This window comes from Phascolarctos cinereus, unplaced genomic scaffold (assembly GCF_003287225.1).
Source record: "Phascolarctos cinereus isolate Bilbo 61053 unplaced genomic scaffold, phaCin_HiC Scaffold_726;HRSCAF=1367, whole genome shotgun sequence".
Classification (NCBI taxonomy): Eukaryota; Metazoa; Chordata; class Mammalia; order Diprotodontia; family Phascolarctidae; genus Phascolarctos; species Phascolarctos cinereus.
Genome location: NW_027556098.1, coordinates 224478240 through 224504790, shown reverse-complemented (window position 1 = coordinate 224504790; position 26551 = coordinate 224478240).

Here is a 26551-nt window from a genome sequence, read left to right as displayed (position 1 = left end):
AGACTCTTCCTGACTCCTGGCCTGTCACCCTATCCACTGAGCCACCTTGCTGCCCTGGGAGAGAATTTAGAGATCATATAGTTTAACACTTTTATTTTACAGGTGAAGAAACTGTGACCCAAACAGCTGCTCAAGGTCATTCTGTGATGATTTCAGGATTTGAACTCATATCCTTTATTGTATACAACATCAAATAAGTTCTTTGTCTAGCCTTTTGTCTCTGCATTGGATCAATTCAACTTTAGGACCAACAATTCTAGGGTCTAGTTTATGAGGATTCAAGGTGAATACCAATCAATTCCTGAAATAAAGCTGTGGGCAGTGGATCAGCCATAATACATATAATATATATTTATAATTTTATTTAATACATCTAATACATTTTATAATATAACATACAAATGTAAAATTATATACAAAATACATAAATATATAAGATTATACTTATAGAATAGATTTTTTCCAATATCTGCAGCACAGACATTGGCAAAAATAGCAACATTATAAATATTTGCAACAAGAAAAGCTGATATTTGATTTGAAGAAATCTTTTCAGGATAAATTCTCCCAAGCACTTCCTACCGAAGACCTTGTGCTAGTGAGTGATTTCCCACCAGATGTTTTCCATTATGCCACAGCTAGGTCATGACTGGCTTTCCACTTTTTGCAGTTTCCATGACAACTATAATTTTTGGTCTGCAGAGAACAGGATACTGCTCGGTGGTGTACATTTTCTCTTTATAACAGAAATGTTGATCCATCAAAGGAATTGATTAGGTTGACAACTGTGTATTTCATTAATTGGGCTCTGAGATCAAAGGATCACATCCACGATAAGTTGTCCTATTCAACAGAAAAGGGCTTGCCACATCTATTAACTTTACAGACAAATAAAGACCTTGGGCAAAATGTACAATTCTTTAAAATTAATAATATCCTGAAAAAGTTAATTATTATTATAATTCAAACTATTTTTCACTTGAAGGAATATGTTCTACAGAAAGAAGAAAATGACCATGCATTTAATAATTCACATTAGTCAACCATTTCACTGCTATAAAAATTTGTGTCTTTTCGGAAAAAACAAATACTTGCAGAATAATAATTTAATAATTATGTTAAATTTAGAGTATGTTTTTAATTTAATTTGAAGATTAGTCACTTATAGTGTCATTGAACTTTTCAAACATAGTCATTATGGCAAAACTCAAGATGCTTTTAGATATGGAACAATTAACATATTCATTACCAATATGGGGACTCAGCGGGAGGACCATTTGGTGCTTCTTTCTTATAACTACATGACCAGAAATACATTGCCTGGTCTCAGAATCCTTGAGCTCTGTCTCTTAAGAATTATCCACCATTTAATATAACTAGAAATCTAGTGGATCTGACCCTTTTTTTTCGAAGTAAAAGCTATCCATCATATTAGGGCTTTTGTTAATAACAATTAATTCACACACACACACACACACACACACATATGATTTCAGGATTTGAACTCATATCCTTTATTGTATACAACATCAAATAAGTTCTTTGTCTAGCCTTTTGTCTCTGCATTGGATCAATTCAACTTTAGGACAAGCAATACACACACATGTGTGTGTGTGTGTGCATATTCTATGTATGTACATGCAGACATATGTGTGTATACATACCAAGTGGAGTTGGGACAGGAAGATATTTTCACCTTTGGCAATTCAATAGTCAATTGAAACCTAAAATTGTTTGTGTTTTCCAACAGGCTGAATTTCAGTAATCTCAAGCTCTGCTGTTGCAGATGTTTATGGTTTTAGCATTTTCTTTAACATCTGTTAATTCAAAACAGAGAGAGGTGATACTTATCCAATATAATAAAAATAAAATTGATCTTCTTTCCTTAAAATGCTATTTTCATTTATGATCAATAGAAAACTAATTTTACCTGTTCCAATATAAGAATTATGAATTCTAAAATTCCAGTTGTCCAAACATAGGGACAGAAAGCATAACTGACAACTAAATAGTGAATTTAATAATACCAAATAGCATTTTATAGCACTTTAAAATTTGCAAAACATATTACATGCATTATTTCATTTATCCTCATGAAAATCCTGTGAGTTAGGTACTATAATTATCCCCGTTTTACAGATGAGGAAAGGGAGATTGAGTGACTTGCCTAGGGTCACACAGGTACTAAGTGTCTGAGGTAAGATTAAAATTTGGGGATTACTGTGTCTAAGTCCAGTACTATCTGATGCAACACCCAATTACCTCCAAACTTTAATTAGTTGGTAAATATAACCTCTGATATAAGAATACATCTGATAGGGCTGCTAGGTGGCACAGTGGATAGAGCACTGGACTTGGAATCAGGAAGACTCATCTTCATGAGTTTAAATCTGCCTCAGACACTAGCTATGTGACCTTGGGCAAGTTATGTAACCCTGTTTGCCTCAGTTTCCTCATTTGTAAAATGATCTGGAAAAGGAAATGGCAAACCAAGGTTACAAAGAGTCAGACACAATCGCAATGACTCAACAACATCTAATAATCCTAGGAACTAACCTTCAGTACTCTAAGGAAACAGCAATACGGATGAAATCAGGTCCATTTACAGAACCCAACTAATGGTGTCTAAAAAACAACTTTCTTACAGAATTTAGCATAAAACAATGAAATTCTTGATTTTTCTTACCTGTGAAGTAAAGGTAGTGCCACTTAACAAAGGTGATATGCAGAATATGTATTAATTCACACTAGGATTTTATTTCAGCTTTTTTTTTAAATCAACTTAATTCTCTAGAAAAGTGTTAAAATAAAATTAACTAACTAGGAGAGAAGATGCCACATTATATTATTGTAACTAAAATATATTCAACACTTTGGGGCAATGAGGTGATGCAGTGGCTAGAATACTGGCCTGGAATCAAGAAAGACTGAGTTCAAATTTGACCTCTGCTGTGTGATTCTTGGCAAGTCATTTAACCCTGTTTGCCTCAGTCTCTTCATTTGTAAAAAATGAGCTGGAGAAGGAAACAGCAAGCCACTCCAGCATCTTTGCCAAGAAAACCCCAAACGGGGTCATGAAGAACAACACATTTAGCACTTTGAAATTTACAAAGTTTTTTTTTCCTAAAAATGACCATTGTATGATATGTTAGTATCATTATCCACAATTTATGCCTGAGGAACCTGAGGTTCAGAAAGTTAAGGAACTTATTCAGTCAGTGTTTGTGTGTGACACACTGTGTCACAGGAGGCCAGAGGCAGGATTAGATCCAATTCTTCCTACTCTTAAGTCTAGTGCTCTTTCTTTACTTAACAGAAATCACTCTCTTTTAAAAAAAAGTCTTATTTTTACTGATTTCTTTTGTTTTTACACTAGCTTCATTTCCAAATACATTTCTCCTCTCTCTCTTAATCCAAGAAAGCCATGCCTTCTAATGAAATATTTAAAAAAGAGGAAAAAAATGAGTTTTGCAACACTAACCGTCTCAACTGTGTTGTAATATTTTGCACTCATAGTGTACCAACTCTGCAAAGAAAGGAAATATAACCTACTTCGTAATGTGCCCTCAATCACAAAGCACTAGTTCAATAGATGCTTCATTTTTTTTTTTTTGCTATATGGGCCACTAATCCATACATAAGGCTCCCAGCACACTACATATAGAAATTTTAGAATGCAATGTTACCTATGTTTTGTTGTATTTTTATTTATTTTATCAAATGACAGTAGGGTGTTTGACACCCTGTTCTGAAGTAATTGATTAACTACCATAAGGGAGGTAAACTGTTTCTGTTAAACCAAAGCTATTACAGGAAACCTATGTGTTCAGAGGTACTACATATGAATTTCAACAAAATTTCATCAAGTTTAAATCTTGCTTTGCACTTAGTAACAGGGCATTAGTTTCATTTAGTGTTTTGAAACCAAAGACAGATTTAAGTATTACTCTCTGCAATCCCAGTAGATAAAACTTTTTGGCTGAGGAGAACCTGAAGGTCTGTTATTTCTCAATGGAGCTTGTCAGTCAGAGCATGTAAATCTCAGTGAACAGAAGAAGAAAAATTGAATGCTTTATATCCTCTTCGGTGGAGGAAGCTTTGATATTAATATCCTTCCGCTGTTAAGCCTTGAGCCACGCTGCAGCAAGACAAGGCCCTGTGTTTGCGCAGCTAATAAGTGGGCAGTCATATGAGAGGAAGGTTCAGTAATAATTTCTAATATGAGTTTATTAGATTATTCCCAATCCCAACTTCCTTATTCATAGAAAACTACCACTGCCTTTCATTTAGAATTTTGTATATGCAGGGGAAAGGAATTGGACTCTATGGTCTATTTAATATTATGTTTGCAAAATCATTATCCTAGTGAATACCTTAGGGGTTATTTGTAATTCTGAGGAAGAAAATGCTCAACTAAAACTGCAGAAGTAATTTCTCTCCCTGCACTTATATTACTATGTTAACCATTTGTTTTCTTGGATTTATTGAACCACTTTCCCCAAAGGCTCAGGAAATTCTCAGTAGGTCTTTAGCAATATAAAACAATGAAATAATTCTTATTGGAAATAGTAATACTGTCAGAGATATTGTTTCCTAAACTAAAGTTCTGACCATTATTGAAACTTGCATGATCACGTGATTCTAAGTGCTTTGCTCCTCTTTGAATAACTGTTACTTATTTGACAGAGGGACAACAAGGCCGTCAGTCTATCAACTGGCATTTATTAAGCAGGTGTAAGGCACTGTGCCAAGTGCTAGGGAAAGGCAAAAGTCAGTCCCCACTCTCAAGAAGTTCGGTCCGTTGAGGGGGAAAACATGAGAACAACCTTGTAGAAACAACATACATACAGGATAAATTGGAGGTAGTCAATAGATGGAAAGGCACTAGAATTAAAGGAAGGCTTCCAGTTGAAAGGGGGATTTTAGCTGGGACTTGAAGGAGATGGAGATGAAGAGATTCTAGCCACTGAAAATGTCTGTGGTCAGGAGATGGAGAATTCTATGTGAGGAACAGCAGGGAGGCCAATGTCAATGTACTGGAAAGTACATGGAGGAGTGGGGTGGAGATGTAAGGTGTAAGAAGACTGGAAATGTAGGAGTGGGCCAGGTTATGAAAGGCTTTGAATGCCAAACAAAGGACCTGGGTTCCTGACAAAGGATTCCTGCAGGGAAGATACAAACAGATACTAGTAAATAGTGGAGGCAGGTGAGGAGAACAAAGAACGATTTTGTTTGTTATAAGTAGGCAACAGGATCACTGAAGGGTCAATATCAGGTGGTTGTGATGTAACCAGAGTTAAAATTATATATATATATATATATATATATATATATATTATATATATATATTATATATATATATATATCAGAGTTAAAATTCAAATTCCTGCTTAACCATGCTGCCAGCCTGACCCTGTTCTTGTTCAGGTGCAGGCATTCATGGCACATGTGTGTTCCATTGCATACTAGAAAGAACTCCTTGGATGTACTCAACTCTGTGGTTTCCAGAGAACTGGTGACCTCTTATCTCCTAACTTCAACCCTGTCTTGGTGTCAGCTGCTTATGTCATTAATTTAAGGGATGTGATCAGTGCAGATTTATCCCATCATACTAGTTCTCCAGCTTCTATCCCATCATGAAAACGAGCCCTTCCTGCCTAAATTCCCTGTATTTCACTGTGTATTTGTCATGTAAGGGAGACGGCCTCATCCTCTCAGACAAAGGCATGTGCTTTGTATAGGTTTTTCTCACCAATAACTACAGAATGGCTAGAGCCACAGTTTCTCCCAGACTGATTTCCTATAACCAAGGAATTTTAAGAAAGACATGCTTCAATTGTTTAGACCCATTGGCCGCTCCATGAGGTGTTGGGAAGGATGGGAACAGTGCTGGGGGCAAAAGCAAGGCAATCAATACAATAAAGCAGAGTTCCCAGATGCTGTTAAACTCTTAACCTTCAGGAGGGTTACAGTCACATTAGTTGAGAGGTCATAAACTTGGTCATAAAATCCTCTCAGTTCTACTTTCAAAATATCACTTGCATATGTTCCGTTCTGTCCTCAGACACTACCACCACCCTGGTGCAGACCCTCATTTTCTCACACTTGGACTATTTAAATAACTTTCTTGTTGGTCTTCCTGTCTTACATCTCTCCCCTACCACAGTCCATTCTCTGCTCAGCTATCAAAGAGATCTTCCTAAAACTCAGGTCTCACCATATCACACTCTTATCCCCAAAACACACACACACACACACACACACACACACACACACACACATACACAGATTCTCTCTGTCTGTCTTTCTTACTCGCTCTCTCTCTCTCCTCTATTCAATAAATTGCCATGGCTCCCTATTATCTCCAGGATCAAATATAATGTATTTTGTTTGACTTTGAAAACCCTTCATAATCTCACTCCTTGCTTTTCTGGTTTTCTTATACTTTACTCCTTTGCACATATGATCTGTCATGCGGCATCTTTGCTATTCCTTGCATAGGACACTCTCCTGACTCTATGTGATTTATTCTCTGTCTTCTTTACCACCATCTTATGGTTTCACTGACTTTCTTTAAATCTCAGCTAAAATCTCATCTTTTGCAAGAAGCCTTTCCCTGTCCATCTGAATGCTTCCCCTCTGAGATAATCTTCAGTCTACCCCATAAAAATCTTGTTTTCCTATTACAACCTTTGCCCCACCCCACCCCCACCCAGTCCCTTGTTTAGGTTGTCAGTTCCTTGAGGAGAGAGTGTTTTTTACTTTCTTTCTATCCCCAACACTTAGCACAGTACCTGGTACACAGTAGGTACTTAATACATGCTTCTTGACTTTACTTAATTTGACTCTGTCTCCTCAGTTGGAAAGAACTTGGCCACTCCCTCCTCCCCCTCTGCCCCTGTAGTCATGGTGAGTGGAAGGGTGTTACATCTGAAATCATTCTGAATCAAGGTAGGATTACTGTCCTGCCTCCAGTTCTGGAGGTACAAAGGTGGGAAGGCAAAGCAAAGGGGGAAATTACCAGGTTCCTAGAATTGAGGTCAAAGTGGACAAGAGTGATCTAAAGACTAAAACCATGTATTCAGCCAGAGCATCACCACCAAAAGGGGACTTGATGTAGCATTTCTGGACTAGACCTTTCTAGTCAAGAGAAAGCATTAGTCCCAGACCTGGAGATACAAGGCTGAACTCAGAGGTTGGGGTTTGGTAGCCCCAGGTCAGAAGGACGGAGGCATGCCAGGGAAGAAAGTCAGATTGTTCCATGCATCTTACAGACTGGTTAAACACACTGACTGGGAACTCAAAATACCAAACCAACAGGATCTTATTCTTCTTGACCAAACAGCTGTGTAATTGGCAGCAATTACTATTCTTTCCATGTGATCAGAAGAAAAATAGGCCAGGAAAGCAAGTGACCAGGCATAGGTCACAAGTTGTATCTCCTTATCTCTGTAGCCATACAAGAATTTGTCATACAACTTCCTGTGGAAACAGGTTTTTTTTAAAATTAGAAGTATTTATCAAATTTAACAGAAAAAAGAACATAAGGAAAACAAAACATATATAAAACATGCATCTCTTATTTATTTTTACATAACTGTAATCAGTGTTTTTTATTTAATTTAATTTAACAATCATATGCAGGTAGCTAGGTGGTACACTGGATAAAGCACCAGGCCTGGAGTCAAGAAGACCTGAGTTCAAATTTGGCCTCAAACACTTATTAACTGTGTGACCCTGGGCAAGTCACTTTAACCCTTCCTCTTCTATAAAATGAGCTAGAGAAGGAAATGGCAAACCACTCCAGTATCTTAGCCAAGATAACTCTAAATGGGATCATGAAGAGTCAGACACTACTGAAATGACTGAACAACAACATGAAAAGATACAAAAATAAATCAAATCTTCTATGCCTTTGTGGAGCTTGTAGTATAAAAATGGCTATAATATAAAAGAGAAAACCACATGGGGAAGTAGCATGGTGCAATGGTTAGGGAGTTTGACTTCAAGGCAGGGACATGGACAGTCAAATCCCGACTCAGACATTTATTAGCTGTATGACCCTAAGAAAGTCACTTTACAACTTAGTGCCTCAGTTTCCTCATCTGTAAAACGACCAAGTTATGACTGTATGGTTTTTAAATTCTCTTCTAGCTTTAAATCTATGATCCTGTGGTCCTACAAACACAAGAAGTGCTATTTGAGGTCCAAGGAAGGAAAGATGACTTCAAAATGAGGGGATCAGGGAAGGCTTCATAGAACAGGCTGAATCTGAGATAAGATTTCTAGGATTGGAAGGCTTCAAGTAGGTAGGTGAAGGGCATTTCAGCAATAGGGAATAAAGTGAGTATAGAAGTGCTCAGGAATTCTGCATATTTCTGCTTTTTCATTTCACATGATTTTATATGCACATTTCCACAGATCAACACAATCCATATTCTTACTATTTTAATAGGCACATATTATTCCAGTTGATATACTATAGTTGGTTCAGCCATTTGCTTATTGTTGAATATTTGGGTTGCTTCCAATTTTTTGTTATTATAAGTAGCACTGCTATGAACATCTTCGTACATTATTTTTCCCTTTTAGATTATTTCCTCTGGGTGTATTTCCACAAGCGAAAATACTGGGTTAAAGTGTTCTTATTAAATATTGCCAACTGCTCTGCAGAAAGAAAGCACCAAATTACAGGGCCAGCAATCTGAAAGTTTGCCTGTTTCTCCAAATACTATCAATGATGGGCACTATGATGGAACCGTTATGACTGAGATGCCTCAAGGGCCGTGCTTACTTTATGAGTATTCACTTTCATTCAGAAACCTGGGGAAATATTTTTTTCTTTAACTGCGGACAATATGAAAAAACTGGATGAAACCACAAATATCCTTACACTGAGCAAAAGCCATTCAACTTCAGTTCAACATATCTTTATTAAGTGCCTACTGTGTGCTAGGTGCTGTAGGAGATACAAAGATAAGACACAATCCCTGCTGTTATGGAGTTCCCAGTATAGCCAAACATGAACATAGGTAACTATAATACAAATTACTATAAAAATTTCAAAATAAAGTTCTATGTGAGGTTTGAGGGGGAAGGCCAGTATTGATGGGATGCTTAATGGAGGAGGTTGCATTTGAGTTGGATATTAAAGGATTAATTGGAACTTAATGGGTAAAAATCAAGCAACTTCCCTCCATTTTACAGGCATGGGGACAATCATGAATAAAAACTGAAGGAAGAGCATTCAGGATGTATTCAAGGGGCAAAGACTAGTCCATTTGGCTGCAGTGCAGAGGTGAGGAGTGAGGTGACGTTAATCTGGCAAAAGTGTTAGGTGTAGGGGCAGCTAGGTGGCACAGTGGATAGAGCACCAGCCCTGGAGTCCGGAGGCCCTGAGTTCAAATCTGGCCTCAGACACATAACACTCACTAGCTGTGTGACCCTGGGCAAGCGACTCAACCCCAATTGCCTCACCAAAAACAAAAGCGTCAGGTGTATCTGAGTGTTTTGGACCCTCATAACACATGTTTATGTAGAGGTTTACAGATGGCATAATGTTTTATGTATATTATCTTCTTTAGTCCTCACAGTAGTACTGTGAAACATGTGCTAATATTATACCCATTTTACAGATTAGGGCACTGAGGCTAAGAGGAATTAAATGGCATGCCCAGGGTCTCACAGGACCTTGTACATGAAGCAAAAAAATTTAAACATTACCCAGTATGCAACAGAGAATCACAAAAGATTTTTTTTAATTAAAGCTGTGATATGACCAGATTTATGCACAATAAAGGTTCGGACAGTAGTACCAAAAAGTATTAAGTACCTACTATGTGCCAAGCACTATGCTATGTACTGGTGACACAAGTACAAAAAATGAAATGCCTCCCTTCAAGAAGCTTACAATCTAATAGGAAGAAAACATTAAAAAAAATTGTAGTACAAAGATAAAGGTCATCAACACATCAATATTATTTATGTATGTACATACACAATAGTTAAATATAAGATAGTTTGGGAGAGAGGGCACTAGCAGTTGGAGAGATTAGGAAAGGCTGAGGCCTGGTGTCCATTTTAAAGGAATATGACATGAAGGTACCGATGTGAATATTCTGATAGAGATGTGAGAGCAAGTGAGGAGATGGAATACGACTAGACGGGAGTAGAAGAATCACCCTGTCTTCCCTTTCCAAGTCCTGATTTCAACTCAGTAGTATTTGTAAGCACCTTTTAATTATTTGTGTTAAGAAAGAGGACAGCTAGGTGGCACAGTGGCTAGAGCAGTGGGCTTGGAATCAGGAAGACTCCTCTTCATGAGTTTAAATGTGGTCTCATATACTTACTAGCTGTGTGACCCTGGGCAAGTCACTTAACCTTGTTTGCCTCAGTTTCCTCATCTGTATGGAGAAGGAAATGGCAAACTACCCCAGTATCTTTGCCAAGAAAATCCCAAATGAGGTCACAAAGAGTTGGACACATCTGAAAAACAACAAAAACAAGGAAGAATCAGTCCTGGTTTCAAAATAGACATAGGGAGGTAGATAGGTAGGTAGGTGGATGGATGGATGAATGGATGGATGGATGAAAGGTTTAGAACTAGAATAAACTTCAGAGGCCATTTAAGTTCAATTCTGTGTTATCTTTTGCACATAAGAAAATTGAGGCCCAGGGAAACTGAGTGACTTGACCAAGACTATGCAGAAGTGTAAGAGGTGGGATTAAATCCCAGGTTCTCTGATAGGCAGAGACATATATCTATATCTATATCTATATCTATATCTATATCTATATCTGCATATATATGTATGTATGTTTGAATATGCTTATGTATTTATGTGCTTATACATATATAATATATATAAATATGTACAAATATATATTCTGATTCTACTTCTAACTCTTGACTTTTCAAATTCCCAAACCAATATATCCTGTTTGTATACATATATATATGTTTACATATAATTTAGTTAATTTCTTAGAATTGACTAAATTTTTTAGAATTTTTAGAATGTAGTCAAAGTTGCACAATCATTTAAGGTGTGTATAATATATGTATATATATACATATATACATATATTATACACACACACACACACACACACACACACTCAAGTAGTTGTCCATGACACCCCTAAGTTACATTCTTGTGTCCTCCAATTTCGACCAACCCTTTACCCCTTCCCCCAATCTCTCAGGTCAGAACTTTCTTATTAGGTTGCAATATTGTAGGGGAAGAGATCATTTTCCATTTCCTAATAGAGTAGACACGAAGGAGGTCTGAAAAAGTAAGATTCAATTACACCCCAAACTTAGCAAAAATGGAGTCATCTTATCTGCTACAAACTAACAGAGTGAGCTATGAATCACCATCTGAAGCCTGAAACCCCAGTCATATTTTTGTAATTGGAGGAAGGACTCATGGAAGCCAGCTTCTCATCATTGTAAATCTAGGAGAAATGTCTGGTTTATTATTCATACAGCACACCGGGAAAATGTGTACTTTTTTATGGCTAGGAAATACTACACTCATTGTGATGTTGGAGAAACTTGAATCTTTTGTGAAAGGAAAGGGAATATCCACAATTGTATTCTAAAAGAGAAGAGGCAGGAGAGGTAGTGATGGAGATGGTAATTGGCAGTGGGTCGTATCTGAAGCTGTTCACTAGATGTCACCCCACACTCATGTCAAATTTAATGTTCTTACTCCTGAGAACACTTTTCCAGCAAATGTGTTCTATGCTTGTTTGCGGCTAAGAAACGATCAATTCTACACTAACCCAAACTGTCAGAATGTCTGCATAGGGGTTTAAGTCCTGTAATTCACTTCATGGATTTTGCCTGAGTTTTTAAAGGTTACTAAGTTTGTATTTCTAGTCAATGAAAGAGAAACAATGAGCTATTATCTAAGTTACTTCATTGCATGTACTTCAGATTCATAAATGTAAATGATCTTTGATTCATTTTTCTCTTACTTTGAATGTCACAGTCAATATGTTATATTTTATTTAAACATTTTAAACCATTCCATTTGAAGTAATTTTTACAGAATTTAAGACATTTGCTATAAATAGGCTTCATTTTTAAAAATATCAGTACATTTAAAAATCTAGACAAAAATAATAACTAACATTTATATAGTGTTCACTTCATGCCAGGAACTGTGTTAAGTGTTTCTAAAATTATTATCCTACTTGATCCTCGTAACAACAGCCCTGGGAGGTAAGTGTTATTATTAACTCCAGTTTAAGGATGAGGAAACTGACACAAACAGAGGTGAAGTGACTTGCCCAGAGTCACACAGCTAGTTTAGTGTCTGAGGTCAGATTTGTACTCAGGCTCTATCCACTGCATCACCAGCTATATTTACATACGAGATAAACTGAGGAGTTGCTTATTTTACAATAGGAGCGTCAGGAGGATTTAGGGGAAAATGTATTGAAGCCCTGGCTTCTCTGTTACTTCCTTGGGCAGGTCACTTTTCCTCTGGTCTTGCTTTAAATGTATGGTTCTTCATTCTATGGAAATGCAACTTAGACTTCCCCAAAATACATTTGTTAAGTAAGTAAGATTATGCCTGTATACTGGTAGCTGATTTAAAGTTTCTTATGTCTTCTAAGATCATAGATTTCCACCTGGAAAGGACCTAGTGCAACTCCTTTATTTTACAGATATGAAAACTGAGGCCCTGAGAGATGAAGTCCAAGGTCACACTCAAATATTTCAAGGTTACATCACTTTGTCAGTGTAGGCCTCCTGCTACTGATGCAAATCATGACCCCTCTATACCTCAGTAGATAATCTCTATGAATTGCTGTGACCAAAAGGACCCATCACATAATAGTCAGCCTGTGCTTGAGTTTTTTGCAAGCTCAGCAAGATTGATCCTCATATGCCAGATGTCAAAGTACAGTCTGTCTCCAGGCCTTTTTTTTTCCATAATAGTCCCTGCCAGGGACTGTCTTCCATTGGCATAGCCCTTGAAAACCCATGGTCATGGCACATTACAGTGAGATGACAGAATTGGACCTTGGTAGAAGTATTTCTTTCTAGTGAAAATACTTGAATATATTGTGTTTAGAATTAATAATGTCAGGTTATTAACTTGATTTGAAACAACACACACACACACACACACACACACACCCCATTCTGAATCCAGACACTGCCTAGTCTAGTGTTCTTGCCACCACACTTATACTGAGTCTGCTAAATGTATTTTTTTTCTCTTTGGAAGAGGCCTGGGATTCCACTGAAATAGAGGATTGCCTCTATCAATGTAAATCAGCACCTGCTCAAGTTGCCTGAGGCCCAAAGAGCATGAGTGACTTGCCCAAGGTCACATAGCCATGTATGCAGAAGATAGGATGGACTCTTGTCAGACTTCCTGATTCCAGAGTCCTCATGGACAGCCATGATGATGCCAGCAGTCTGAATCAGCTCCCTTATTTACCAGACTGGACTCCGAGTAATTCTTGGTGGTTTCCCCAAAACACATTTATCCTCAAAGCATGAAATCTTGCTATGTCTGAGGTCATTCAAAGGAATATGAATGTTAGCATTCTCTCCCATTTAAAATTGTCTTTTATTTGTTGTGTTGTATGCCCCAGTAAAATCTATGCTCCCTGCAGCCAAGGGCTCTTTTTGTTTTTGCTTCCCTAATTCCTACCTAGACCAATCAGTATCTTTTATGGGTAGAGAGTGGTAGAGCAGTAGGCACTTAATAAATGCTTGCCAAATTACATTGAACCAAATTTTACTTTTATTTGTTTAGTAGGCATCTTTTCTTTCTTTCTTTTTCTTTCTTTTCCTTTTTCTTTCTTTCTTTTTTTTTTTAGTTTTCATCTTTCCCCAAGTGTTTTCTTTTCCAGTTTTCCTAATGGAGCCCTTCTGGTTCATGAATACATCATTTCCATTTCTGTTGATATTCCTCATGTGCTTGTGCAAAGCTCGTTTGGATTTTGAAAGGAAATAATGAGGTGATCACTTTGACAGCTAGCCTTTGCCACCCTTCTCTATAATAGCATCACTTATAATAGGATAGAGCTTGCTTTTCCTTGACAAAGCTTCTTATTGTCTTTCCAGGCCCATCTCAACAGCTTCGGTGGACTCTAGCCAGCAGTGGAAAGGGGGAAGGAGGGGGGAGGAGGGAAGCAAGTTGACCCCTTCACTGCCCGGCCTCCACCCCTCCTTTTGACAGATCCCCTGGGTAGATATTATATGTAAGGTCTGTTTGCATTAGAGCGTATGTTTTGCCTTTATCAAGAAATGGTTTTCTGTATGCTTGGAACTGAATAGACACTGTGCTAATCTTGACTTAGCAAAGAATCAAATGTATGTGCCTAGTGTGTGTGCATGTAGGTGTTCTGTTTTACAAGAACTCTTATCTCTTCATCTCCTGAAATTTCTCCATCAAAGAGCCATGTAAAAACGGTCAGAGAATGAGATGGTTATCTGGGAATAGGCTTGTTACTATCCATTCTCTTCCATTAGTAGTTATTCTCTTTGTCCAGATCTGTTTGTCTGGACATTTTCAAAAGGAGTTAGTAGGTGGCTACCTTCATCTCAGCTTTCTAGGCTAACCACGTCTGCTTTTACCCAGAGCACTTTGCAGTTCATTGTGATCCAGCTGCTTTACTATTCACTCCAGCTACAACATTGACCCAAAAAGATAAAAGAGGAGGTCAGAGTAAACACATTCCATTTGTGTTCCTGTGTAAATGCCTATTTTTGTTGTTAAACTCTTCCTGCTGGAGTGCACATTCACACCTCTCCTGGAAAGCAGGAAAAAAAAGGGGGGGAGGACTGTTCTCCAATCAGTTTTTAGGGCTCTATTCTGGAGTCAAGGTCACTGAATTAACTGAATCCTGTGTCTATCGCCTCTCTCTGGTTATATGTATCTTTAAATTGGTGGCCTTCCTTGAATGAGCTTTCACAAAATTTGTCAAGTAACACAAACCAAGAAACTATGAATTTCTTTTTTGGGGTATAATATAAAGAGCACTTAGGTTTTCAGGATAGTTAGGTGGCAAGTAGGAATGCAGATGCCTCTACTATATAATAGGAGGCTTTTAGTAGTACTTTATACATCTTAAGTCATTGAATCCCCACAGCAACTCTTTGAGGTAAGACTATTATCTCCAATGTATACATGAGGAAATTAAGACAGAGAGAGGTTAGGTGATTTGCCCATGGTCACACAGCTAGCAAAATGTCAGAGGCAAAGTTCAGACCAGCTTTTTCTTGGCTCGCAATTCAGCTCTGTTTCCACTCTACCGCATTGCATTTCAGTTGTAGCAAAAGTTAAATAGATAGATAGATGGATGTATGGATGAATGTTATAGAAAATAGAAAACAGATAATGGAAAGCAAAAAAGTAGAAATCCAGCTACAAGATTTGATACTGGACCTGAATGTCAGATGTCATGAAGTGAAGGCTCAGTGACTGCATGCTCAAGAAAATAACAATTTGTAATGATAATTCTCCTTTTTATATAACTCTAAGGTTTATAAAGCACCTTAGGTACATTATTACATTTGACCCTCACAACAGTTCTGTGACATAGTTATTACTGTCAACTCTATGTTACAAGAGGAAACTGAGGCTAAGAGAAATTGAATGTCTTGACCAGAAAGGCCTACCTCATAAGGATTTGAAATGGTATTTGAATATTTTTCTACTCACCTGACTTTTTGAGAGGAACATAGCTCTTTTGACTGGAATGCGGACATCCTAGGGATGGACAAGTGACAATTATTGGGGATATTCCTATTTTTTCTATTTTTATGAAAATGATTAACAAAATGAAGACACAACAAACAAATGAAAGATTGTGCCAGGGAGTAGATCTAGTGCTTGATAAGCACTCATATGATAATGTCAGATCCACTCAGCATATTAATGAAACCTGACAAGATTTATGTATTTGTCTTAGCAACCTCCACAGGAAACCCAGGTTTAGCTGGGATGATACCATCAGATGAAAGGGCAGATCTGTATGTCATTAACATTTGTGTTGACAGAAGCCCCAAAAGAGGTGTAGTCTGCCCCCAACGTGGGGGATGAACATACAAGGCCAATACCATCACAGCAGCAGCATCAAAACACCAGAAGAAAGGGTACCAATTACATTTTTTTAATGCAAAAATGATCGAGCCAGCATTATTGGCATCATCAGTTCATTCAGAAGCTGCACCTGTGTAGTAACTAGGGAACTATCTGGTTAGGTATGTTTGTTTCACATCTGTGAACTGAACCTGAAAACAGCACACACATACACACATACACAGCACACATAACAACTCTTGGGGGAAGCAGCAGGGCCCTTTCCCCACTCTTGGAGTAGTTTGAGACTGCAAAGAACAGAACATACTTAGGCATAAAAGTGTTTGCATCTATGATAGATACATAATTTCTGCCGTGTGAATCATGACATTTAAAAGGGAAATATGCCCATTTTGTCACTGGCAGCTCCCACTCCATAGCAAACTTGGAATTTCCATCTTGAGCTGCCTCTGCTAGAGATCCAGAATGCACTGTTGGCCTTAGACCAATCTTCTGTGCCAAAGTATTATTTCTCAAAGCACATTATCTAGAAAACCCATAAGATGTATTCATTGGTATGTTTGAAAAGTCTCGCTCTAAGCAGAGCTTGCACTGGGAGTAGAAATCACTAGCAAGGATCTTCTTGCCCCTCTTTTGTGGGTTGGAAGAAAAAGGGAATAGAGAATAAAAATGTGACCTTCTGCATGTGGAAAAAAAACAATACCACTGGGTGAAAATATATTGTGGATTCCCACATATGATGAAGCAGTGCTCAACTGTGAAAGATTCAGAAATTAACCTCCTGAGTGCCAGGCCTGGGGTCAGGAAGACTCATCTTCATGAGTTCAAATCCGGCCTCAGACACTGACCAGTTATGTGTCCTGGGCAAGTTACTTAACCCTGTTTGCCTCAGTTTCCTTATCTGTAAAATGAGAGTGTTGAACTGAAGTCCATTTCAGGGCTAGATATGTGTTCTGATGCCCTCATACTAACAGTTGTCATTGATATTGTGCTGTAACTTCCAAAGAGCGTTTCCCTTGTATCACACCCTTTGAGGTAGGCTGTGCAAGTATTATTATCCCCAGTATAACTGAGCCTCAGAGAAGTCAAAACTTTATCTGATATCACAGAGCTAGTAGTTGACACAGATTTACCGACCCTGGGTCTAGGTCACTTTTCAGAACTCTCCAACTAAAGCCAAGCACGCTTCACAAGAGAAAGGATGTAGTAGAGGGGAAAAAAAACAGTAAACAGAGGATTTAAATCCCAATTCTACTGTGACTGACCTCGGGAAAATAATTTGGTTCCTCTAGGCCTCAGTTTCCTCATCTGTAAAATGCTATAATTGGACAAGATGACTTCTAGCTCTAACTCTCTAATCCTATTCTGGAAGGGACCTACTGAAACTCACCTTTTGCAGTACTATATACCCTGTACTGAGGATCAAAGTCAACCTTTCTAAAGAAAAAGTTTAAGGTAACATTTTATCATTCGAGTCAGAAATGATGGAATTGGAGAGGAAGTGATGAGGAAAAGCAACTACAAAACCATTTACAGTCTGATAGTGGGGGGGGTGCTTATAAATATGAAACATATGATATTAGAAATATTTCTTTTCACTCTGTTTAAGAAAAATGCCATTTGCAGGGATTTGGGAAGGATAGAAAATATATTAAAGTAGAAAATTTGTGAGTAGGCAGCATAGCCCAAGCTTCCTGTGGAGATCATCTACAGTGTATACCTCAGTAACATTTTTAGAAACTTAATGGAACCACATTCAGACCCAGAGATAAGATATTGCAATTCAAGTGAGGCCTTCAGAACTTCTCATGCCATTTATAGAAGAAAATCCAATGGGAACTAAATAAGATTCTAGTACATCTTTTTCACCTTACTTGGGTTAAATCAAAAAGGTTTTCCTTCCCTTTGCATCTTGGAGGGTGTGTTATTTGATGTCTGAAGGAGAAAATCCTATAAAGAAATTAAGCTCTTGGTGAAGTAAGGCATGGGTCCAACCATGTTACTACCTCTCCTTAAATGGTATGCATTGATAATTGTACATGTATAATCTATATCAACTTGCTTACTGTCTCAGGAAGGGGAGGGAGAGAATTTAGAACTAAATTTTTTTTAATGAATGTTAAAAATTATCTTTACAGCTAATTGGGAAAAAATGAAATATTATTATTATTTTTAAAAGTACTCATTGATTCCCTATTGCCACTAGGCTGAAACTGTTCTGTCATTGAAAGTCCTGTACAATCTGACTCCAATCTCCGTTTCCAGTGTTATTTCATGTTATTCCCATTTGTGTTTTCATTCCAGCTAAACTAACTTATTAGCTGTCTCTAAAACTCAGTATCATCTATGTGTCTTTGCACAGGACTGGATGGACTAACTACTCATTTCTACCTCTTATAATCCTTAGCTTTTTGTAAAGCTCAGCTAAGGTAGCACTTCCTCTGAAAAGCCTTTCCCAATCCTCTCAGTATTTCTTTCAATTACCTTGTCTTTACTTATCTGTGTACGTGCCAACAAATACTTAGCAAGAGCTTACTATATGCCAGGCACCATGCTGGACACACCGGGGGTGCAAAGAGAAGCAAAGCAGTCTTTGCCCTCTAGGAGCTCATGATCTGTCCCCCCATAATAACCACTTGAAGGTCGTGGGTGTGTTTCATTGTCTATTTTTAATAAATTTGTTAATTGAATTGAAATGTGGAGATGGGAAAATTACAACCATCTTGATAGGATGTGAATTTTGTGTGTGCATGTGTGTGTGTGTGTGTGTGTATTATGCCCCCCTTGTTTGGATGAAGTAAACCAAAGGCATCCAATACCCTGGCAGCAACATTTATGAGTGCTGCCCATACCAGATTAAAATGCAATTGGGACCCATTTAACAAAATAAATAAAAATACAGTAGAGTATAGATAATGTTAATATGTGGTTTTCTAAGTCACTGTGCTGCCAGTGGGGATCCTTAGATATGATTTAGTGGCCCAATTCTTTCTGAGTTTGCCAATGCTAGCGTACATGATGTAGCAGTCTTTAATCCTAGGAATCAATGTCTAAAGGGAACAGTTGGGCAGAATGCCAAGGTACAACCAGGTCTTTGTGAAGTCCCCCTGCTTCCCCATTAACTGAGGGTGGTAGCCACTCCTAATTGGCTGAATGTCAGGATAATAAATATGTCTGTGGGATGAATTAATGTGACCAGAAGCCAGGCAGATCCAGAGCTGCCAGAGGTCTCTGAGAAAGAGAGATAATCATTTGGCTATAAAAAGCAGAGGTTACATGACAGTGATTCTTCATGTTAAAATATTATCACAGATTGGGTGTACAATCTGATACCTAGATGGAGCTTGGTGGGGGGAGGGGGACCTCCAAAGATTAGACAAACAAGATTAAAGCCAACCAGTGGATCCATTGGTGAGATTGCTTTTTCTAGTCTACAACTCCTTGTACTCTCTCACATCACTTATGGATGAACTCTTCCCCAGTGAATAAAACCTCCCAAGGCTTCTATGAACTCTTCAACTCTGCCTCTTAGAATCCCTAGAGCCATTAAAGGCTTAGCTCATGTGCCACTCCTGTAAGAAACCTTTCCTGGTCTCCCCAGTTGCAAATGTTCCCTCCTCAGGTTATTGCATACATGCTTATCTGGTTGCATGGAAGCAGATTGGTGTGTTACAAAGCATGTTCTATTTGGAGGGAGAGGACTTGAGCTTTAGCCTGATTCTGCTACATTTTTTTACTTGTGTGACTTTGGGCAAGTCACTTAATCTCTCTGGGTCTCTGCTCCTCATTTGTAAAATAATATAATAATTTTGATTCTTTGTTATATTTCCCCAGCAGATTGTAAACTCCTTGAGGGCAGGGACTTTAAAAAATGCAAACAAAATACATTTCAATTCCATTAATTCAGTTTGTATCCCCAGCATCTGGCACATGTAGTAAGTATTTAATGTAGGCTTTATAGATTGAATTAGATAGATTTACAGCTGGATAGGAAGGGAAATGGAAAGAGGGGCAGGTGCTCCTGTAGGGCATCCAGAAATTATAGTGACATTTGGGAGGCAAAGATGCAGAGCTGACATGGAACTTAGAATTGACTGGAGTTTATGTGATTAATGAGGATACTCATTCATTAGTGAGGCAACACAGCTTTAGCAAAGGATTTCTCTCCAGGAAAGTTAAGCCAAGACCTAACCCCTTGGGTAAAGCCAAGAGGTTTTTTCACGAGTCCTGACTGTGTCCTCATCCATGACTTCTCCATTCTCCTTTCAGATCCTTACATTTGGCCTTGTCCAAGAGAAAAAAAAAATCAATTCCCAGCCTGCCATTAAAGTGGCCCTAGTTGACTATCCAAAGGATTCATGGAAGGGGAAGGGGAGGGAGGGATAGAATTTGGAACTCAAAACTTAAAAAAAAGAAAAGTTAAAAACTGTAATTGGGGGGAAATAAAGTATTGTTATAAAAAAATTAAGTGGCCCTTGTTGTCTTCATGATAAATTGTATGATACAGTGCTAGGTGCCATTTAAATAGGATCTCAGGGGAGCAGCTGGTGGCGCAGTGGATAGCGCTCTGGCCTTGGAGTCAAAAGGACATGAGTTCAAATCTAGCCTCAGACACTTGATACTTACTAGCTGTGTGATTCTGGGCAAGTCACTTAACCCCAATTACCTCACCAAAAAAGCAAAAAAAAAAAAAGATCTCAGTCCATAAACTCTTAAAATTCAACAAGCATTTATTAAATACTGTGTACTAAACACTGCGCTAAATGCTGACAATACAAAAGCACAAATGAGATAGCTTGCTTTTTTGGAGAGGAACAACAAATGTTAAATATAAAATGTATGCAATTCATATAAAGTAAATGCAAATATAAAAATTACCAGAACACAGATAATTCAATATAAAATGCTAATAAGGTCAATGCAGAATAATTTCTGCAGGTGGAAGGCGAAAGACAATTTGTCCTATATGAAGTGAAACCTGCCCGGAGCCTTGAAGGAAGCTGGAGATTGTTGGAAGTAGAGAGGAGGAAGCACGTTCTAGGGTGGCACAGAGATAGGACCTGGAAGCATTTGGCTGGAAAAGAGAACGCTTAAAGAAGTGCAATTTAGCCCAAAAAGGCAAGCTGGAGTCGGATTGGAAATGGTTTAAAATGCCAAACAGAGGAGTCTGTATTTTATGCTGGGAGCTCCCTTGAGGAGGGGAGTGACATGGTCAGGTTGAATGGAGGATGGTTTGGAGAGGGGAGAGTCTGGAATAAAGGAGACCAATTAGAAGCTAGTGAGAAGCAATGAAAGCCTTCAATGTATGAGCTGAGACAAAGGGGATGGATGCAAGAGATGTTAGGAAGGAAGAATGGAGGAGACATAACATCTGATTTGCTATGGTGGGGGAGGGTGTTGTGAGCGAGAGGAAAGAGTCAAGGATGAATGTGAGGCTGTGAATCTGGGTGATTAAAAGGATGCTATTATCCGCCACAGAAACAGACACTATAAACACAGAGAAAATGGGCATGGACAGATATGCCTAGGACATGTGAAGAACAGGGGCATAAGTATTAAAATAATAAATGAGTAGACTAAAGTATTTAATATAGAGGTACATTTTAGGAATGAGGAAAAGATAGGTGTGCAATGGAAGTGAAGGATGAAGGAGAGAGAGAGAGAGAGAGAGAGAGAATTTCCTTTGGTTCTTTTAGCGTAATTAGAAGAGTCTATAGGCACATCATGTAGACAATCACATAAGGGCATTGGACTAGATTTCCACAATGAATGAGAAAGGGGGAGTAGCAGTGTAGAAGTGTGCAGTTCATCTTTCTTTTAAGATACATACATACATACATACATACATATATATGTGTGTTTATATATATTTAGTCTTACAAGGAATATAGCTTTGAAGAGGTACATATTAGCCTTGGTCCCATGGACATGAAATCCATCTTTCATTTCCTTCTATTAACCTGTATCTGTGTGTTTTTTCAAGATGGCAAATGCACATAAGTAAAAACAAAAAAATGTCACAGAATTCCAACTACCATGCAGGAAATATACATACTAACGTACACATATATGTATATACGTGCATATTCCCCAGAATTTTTTTAAAAATAAAAACTCTAATTTTTCTAAGGAATGGCTTTTATTTAGTGTTTCCGAAGTCATCTTTTTTTTCCCTCCACTAATTACATATATAATCATTTGAGAATTCTAGCATCTAGTTGTTAATAACTATACTTAGGACTTACATTCTTAAGATATGTTAATATGATAGTTAAAGCCACTAATTAGTCCTTATGGTATGATTTTTGTCTCTACATCTTCACTTAAAAGATTCTTAGTCAGATCACAGACTTCAAGTTGGACAGGACCTAAATGGTCTTCTAGTCAGACCTTCCTCCCAAAGCAGGAGTCTTTTTTATGTTATCCCTCATAGGTGGCCATCAAACCAGTGCTTAGAACTTCCATTAATGGGGAGTTCATTACTTTGTAAGACAGCTTGGTCTGTTGTTGGATAGCTCAGTTAGAAAGTGCTTCCTTCACTGAAATCTATCTCCCCATAACTTCAATACACTGGCTGTAGTTATAGCCTCTCTAGTAAGTTTATTTTTTTAATACATGATTTTCTATATTTAGATTTTAGAGATATATAAATTATCTCTTCTCTCCACAGTTCCTCAGGTCCAACAACCATTTTACATGATATTGTTTCCAGATTTCTCAGCACCCTGGTTGTCTGCTGAAATTTCTCTAGTTTGTCAATGACCTTTGTGAAGTGTTGAATTGAGATGTGGGCACACTACTCCCAATAGGGGTTCTAAAGCAGAGAATAGTGGAATTACTTTTCTTAATCTTAACACTATAATTTTGTGAGCACAGCTTAAGGTCACATTAGATTTTTGTTTATTTGGGAACAGACTCACATTGTTGGCTTATAATGGCCTTGTAGTCAACTACTTTGGACAGTTAGGTGATGCAGTGGATAGAGTGCTGGGCTCAGAGTCAGGAAGACTCCTCTTCCTGAGTTTAAATCTAGCTGCAGACACTTACTATCTGTATGACCCTGGACAAGTCACTTAATCCTGTTTGTTTCAATTTTGTTGTTTGTAAAATGAGCTAGAGAAGGAAATAGCAAACCACTGCAGTAGCTTTGCCAAGAAAATCCCAAAAGGGGTGACAAAGAGTTGGACACAACTGAACTACAATAAGTCAACTACAATCCCCCTACCCCTATTATTCTCATGTAAAGATACTTCTACCCTATTGTTTTTATTTTTATTCTTTTTTTTTGCTACATCTAATACCAATAACCAATCCCTTTTCACCATTCCTTTCTAATCCTCTTTCATGATACTATTTTTTTCCCTTCTAGTTATCCTGGTCTTTGATAATTATTTTGCTATTTTTCTTCATTAAGCCCCTTAATCTTCCCCACTTCACCCCCAATAAACTTTTCATATTACCTCACAACAATCCTGTGAGGTAGGTAGTAAAAGTATTGTCATTCTCATTTTACAGATAGGGAAAACTAAGGCTCAAAGAGCTGAAGAATTTGCTTTATACTAGTAAGAGCCAGGAATCAAATCTATGTCTCCTGAATCCATATCCAAAGTTCTCTTTTCTCTATATCACCCCTCTCTTTTTATAATTTTCACTCTCTATCTGTTGTTTCCTTCAATCCTGCCTTCACACATGCCAAGTCCCTTACACTCTTAAAAAAAAAAAACAACTAGGACAAAACCAAAAAAAACCTCTCTAGATTTTACCATGACCACCATTGTCCAGTATCCCTTTCCTTCTCAAACTTCTTTAAAAAAAAAAGCCATGTCTACTAGGTTTCTCTGCTTCCTTTCCTGTCACTGTCTTAACTGTATAGTCTGGTTTCTATCCATACTACTCAGTGAAAACTTCTTTCCCCAAAGTTATTGACTATCTCTTAATCACTAAGTACTAATGGCTTCTTCTCAGTCTTCATCCTTTTTGACCTCTCTGTTCAGCATTCAACACTACTGACCACTTTCTTTTCTTAGCTTTGGTGTCAGAGGACCTGGGTTCAAAACAGATCTATATACCACCCACGTGGTGGTATATGGTGGGCCATTTCATCCCTTTAGATGGCAATTTCTTTTGTCAAAGTAAGGGAGCTGGAGGAGATGACCTTGAGCTCCCCTCTAGTTCCAGATTTATAATCCTACCTGGCCAGCCATTCCTTCTCAGTCTCCTTTGATTCATCAACCATATTACTCCCATTAATTGTGGGTGTACCCCAACCCTCTCGAAAATCTTCTCTTTTCTTTCTACACTGTCTTGATTTTTTATCTCATTAGCTCCCAGAGAGGTCAATTACCATAATTCTCATATCTATATATTTAGACCTAATCTTACTCTTGAGTTCCAGTCCCACATCAGCAACAGCCTATTAGGCATTTTGAACTGGTTGTCCCATAGGCAAGTCAATATGTCTAAAACAGAACTCATCCTCTTTCCTTCTCCCACTCAAATTCCACCATTTTCTGTACTTTTCTGTTACCATTGAGAGTACTACCATCCAGTCATCCGGGTTAACAACCAACATGTCATCTTCCTGACTCCTCACTCTCATTCATCCCACATGTTGAGTTGGTTGCCAAATTATAACATTGCTATTTCTACAACAATCCCCTACTTCATCGCTCAAATAGGCCTCTTGTCTGAACTATTGCAATAGCCTCCTATTTTCATCTCCTTGTCCCAAGTCTTTCCCCACTCCAATTCATCTGCCACAAAGTAGTCAAAGTGCTTTTATTAAATTTAGCCTAAGTCTGGGCATGTTACTAACCCTGCCCAATAAAGTCCAGTGATCCCCTACTGTCTCTGAGATCAAATTTAAACTCTGCTTAACTTTTACGTCACTTTACAACCTGGATACTTCCTATGTTTCCAGTCTTGTATATTAATTCCCTCCTTGCATGACCCCTGTACATATAATAGATCCTCCGTCTCCCAGCTCCATTACTCCATGACATTACAATGATTGTCCTCCATGCCCACAATGTGCTCCCTCCTTACCTCTACCTCTTGGAATCCTCTTCAAGATTAAGTTCAAGCATTACCAGCCTCAGACATTTAGTAGCTGTGTGACTTTGGGCAAGTTACTTAACCTCTATCTGCTTTGGTTTCTTCATCTGTAAAGTAGGAATAATAATAGCACCTACTTTTGGGGGTTATTGTAAGAATCAAATGAATTAACATATATAAAGTATTTTGTAAACTTTAAAGCACTATATAAATGCTAGTTACTATTACTACTGCTATTATAATTCCTCCTCCTATCTTCTATATGAAGCCTTTAATGATCTCCGCGCTACTGGTAGCCTCCCTGCAAAAACTAGTATATATTGAACAATACACATATGTATTCTATGTATATTAATATATAACATACTGAGGAGAACACATAGTCATTTGGGTATATACACATGCATATACATATAAGTATGTATGTGTATTAATGTGTGTATATATACTTATATGTATACACGCATATGTATTACATATTTAATATTACATACATAAATATTACAATATAGTATTGTAATATACATAATACACATAAGTATGTATGTATATTAATGCATATATACACATATATGTGTATTTATACATTGCCCTTGGCAATAAAGGGGTAAAAATGCAAAAAAACCCCCCACCAGACTCAATATATTCTAGTTAGAAAGTTTGCACAAGAAATAATTCAAGAACATTTATAAACAGGCAAGTGCAGATATGTATACAAAAATGTTATATACATATACATGTATATATTCATAAATACACATATACATATATGAATATATATACACATGTTTATACTGTCTCCCAGATAGAATGTATATATATATGTGTACATATCCAATGTATGCATGCCTGCGCACACATACATATGCACGCATTTTAGTGTATACAATCTAAATTCATTGAGGGCAGGAACTGTTCCTTTGTTTTTCAGTCCTCAGGATTTAGCATAGAACCAGGCATACAGTAAGTGCCTGTTGATTGATTAACAGATTCTGCCATGATATCTCTCATATTTTGCTTTGTAAATGTTCTTGAATTATTTCTTGTGCCTATTTTCCAGCTAGACTAGATTGAGCCTGTTTTCTTTGTATTTGTTTTTCCCCTTACTACCTAGCCAGTGACCTGCACGCTAAGAAATTTTTTGACTTAATTATAACCTTCTTTATATTCCCTGAATTGAAGAACTCAATAGGACAAAAAATTATTTAGGTTGAATAAGAAAGATTACATTTGACTTTTTCTTTTTGAATGTACTTATAAAAAGTATGTGGTTTTTTTTAATAAATATTTAAAGCTGTACTTTAGCTATAAAATTGCAGCACACATTCAAATACATAAAAATTATAGGAATCTATAAAGGACAAAAATACAGCTGAAAAAATTACAGAGAAAAATACAGTCTCTTCATAGGTCACCCATATAGT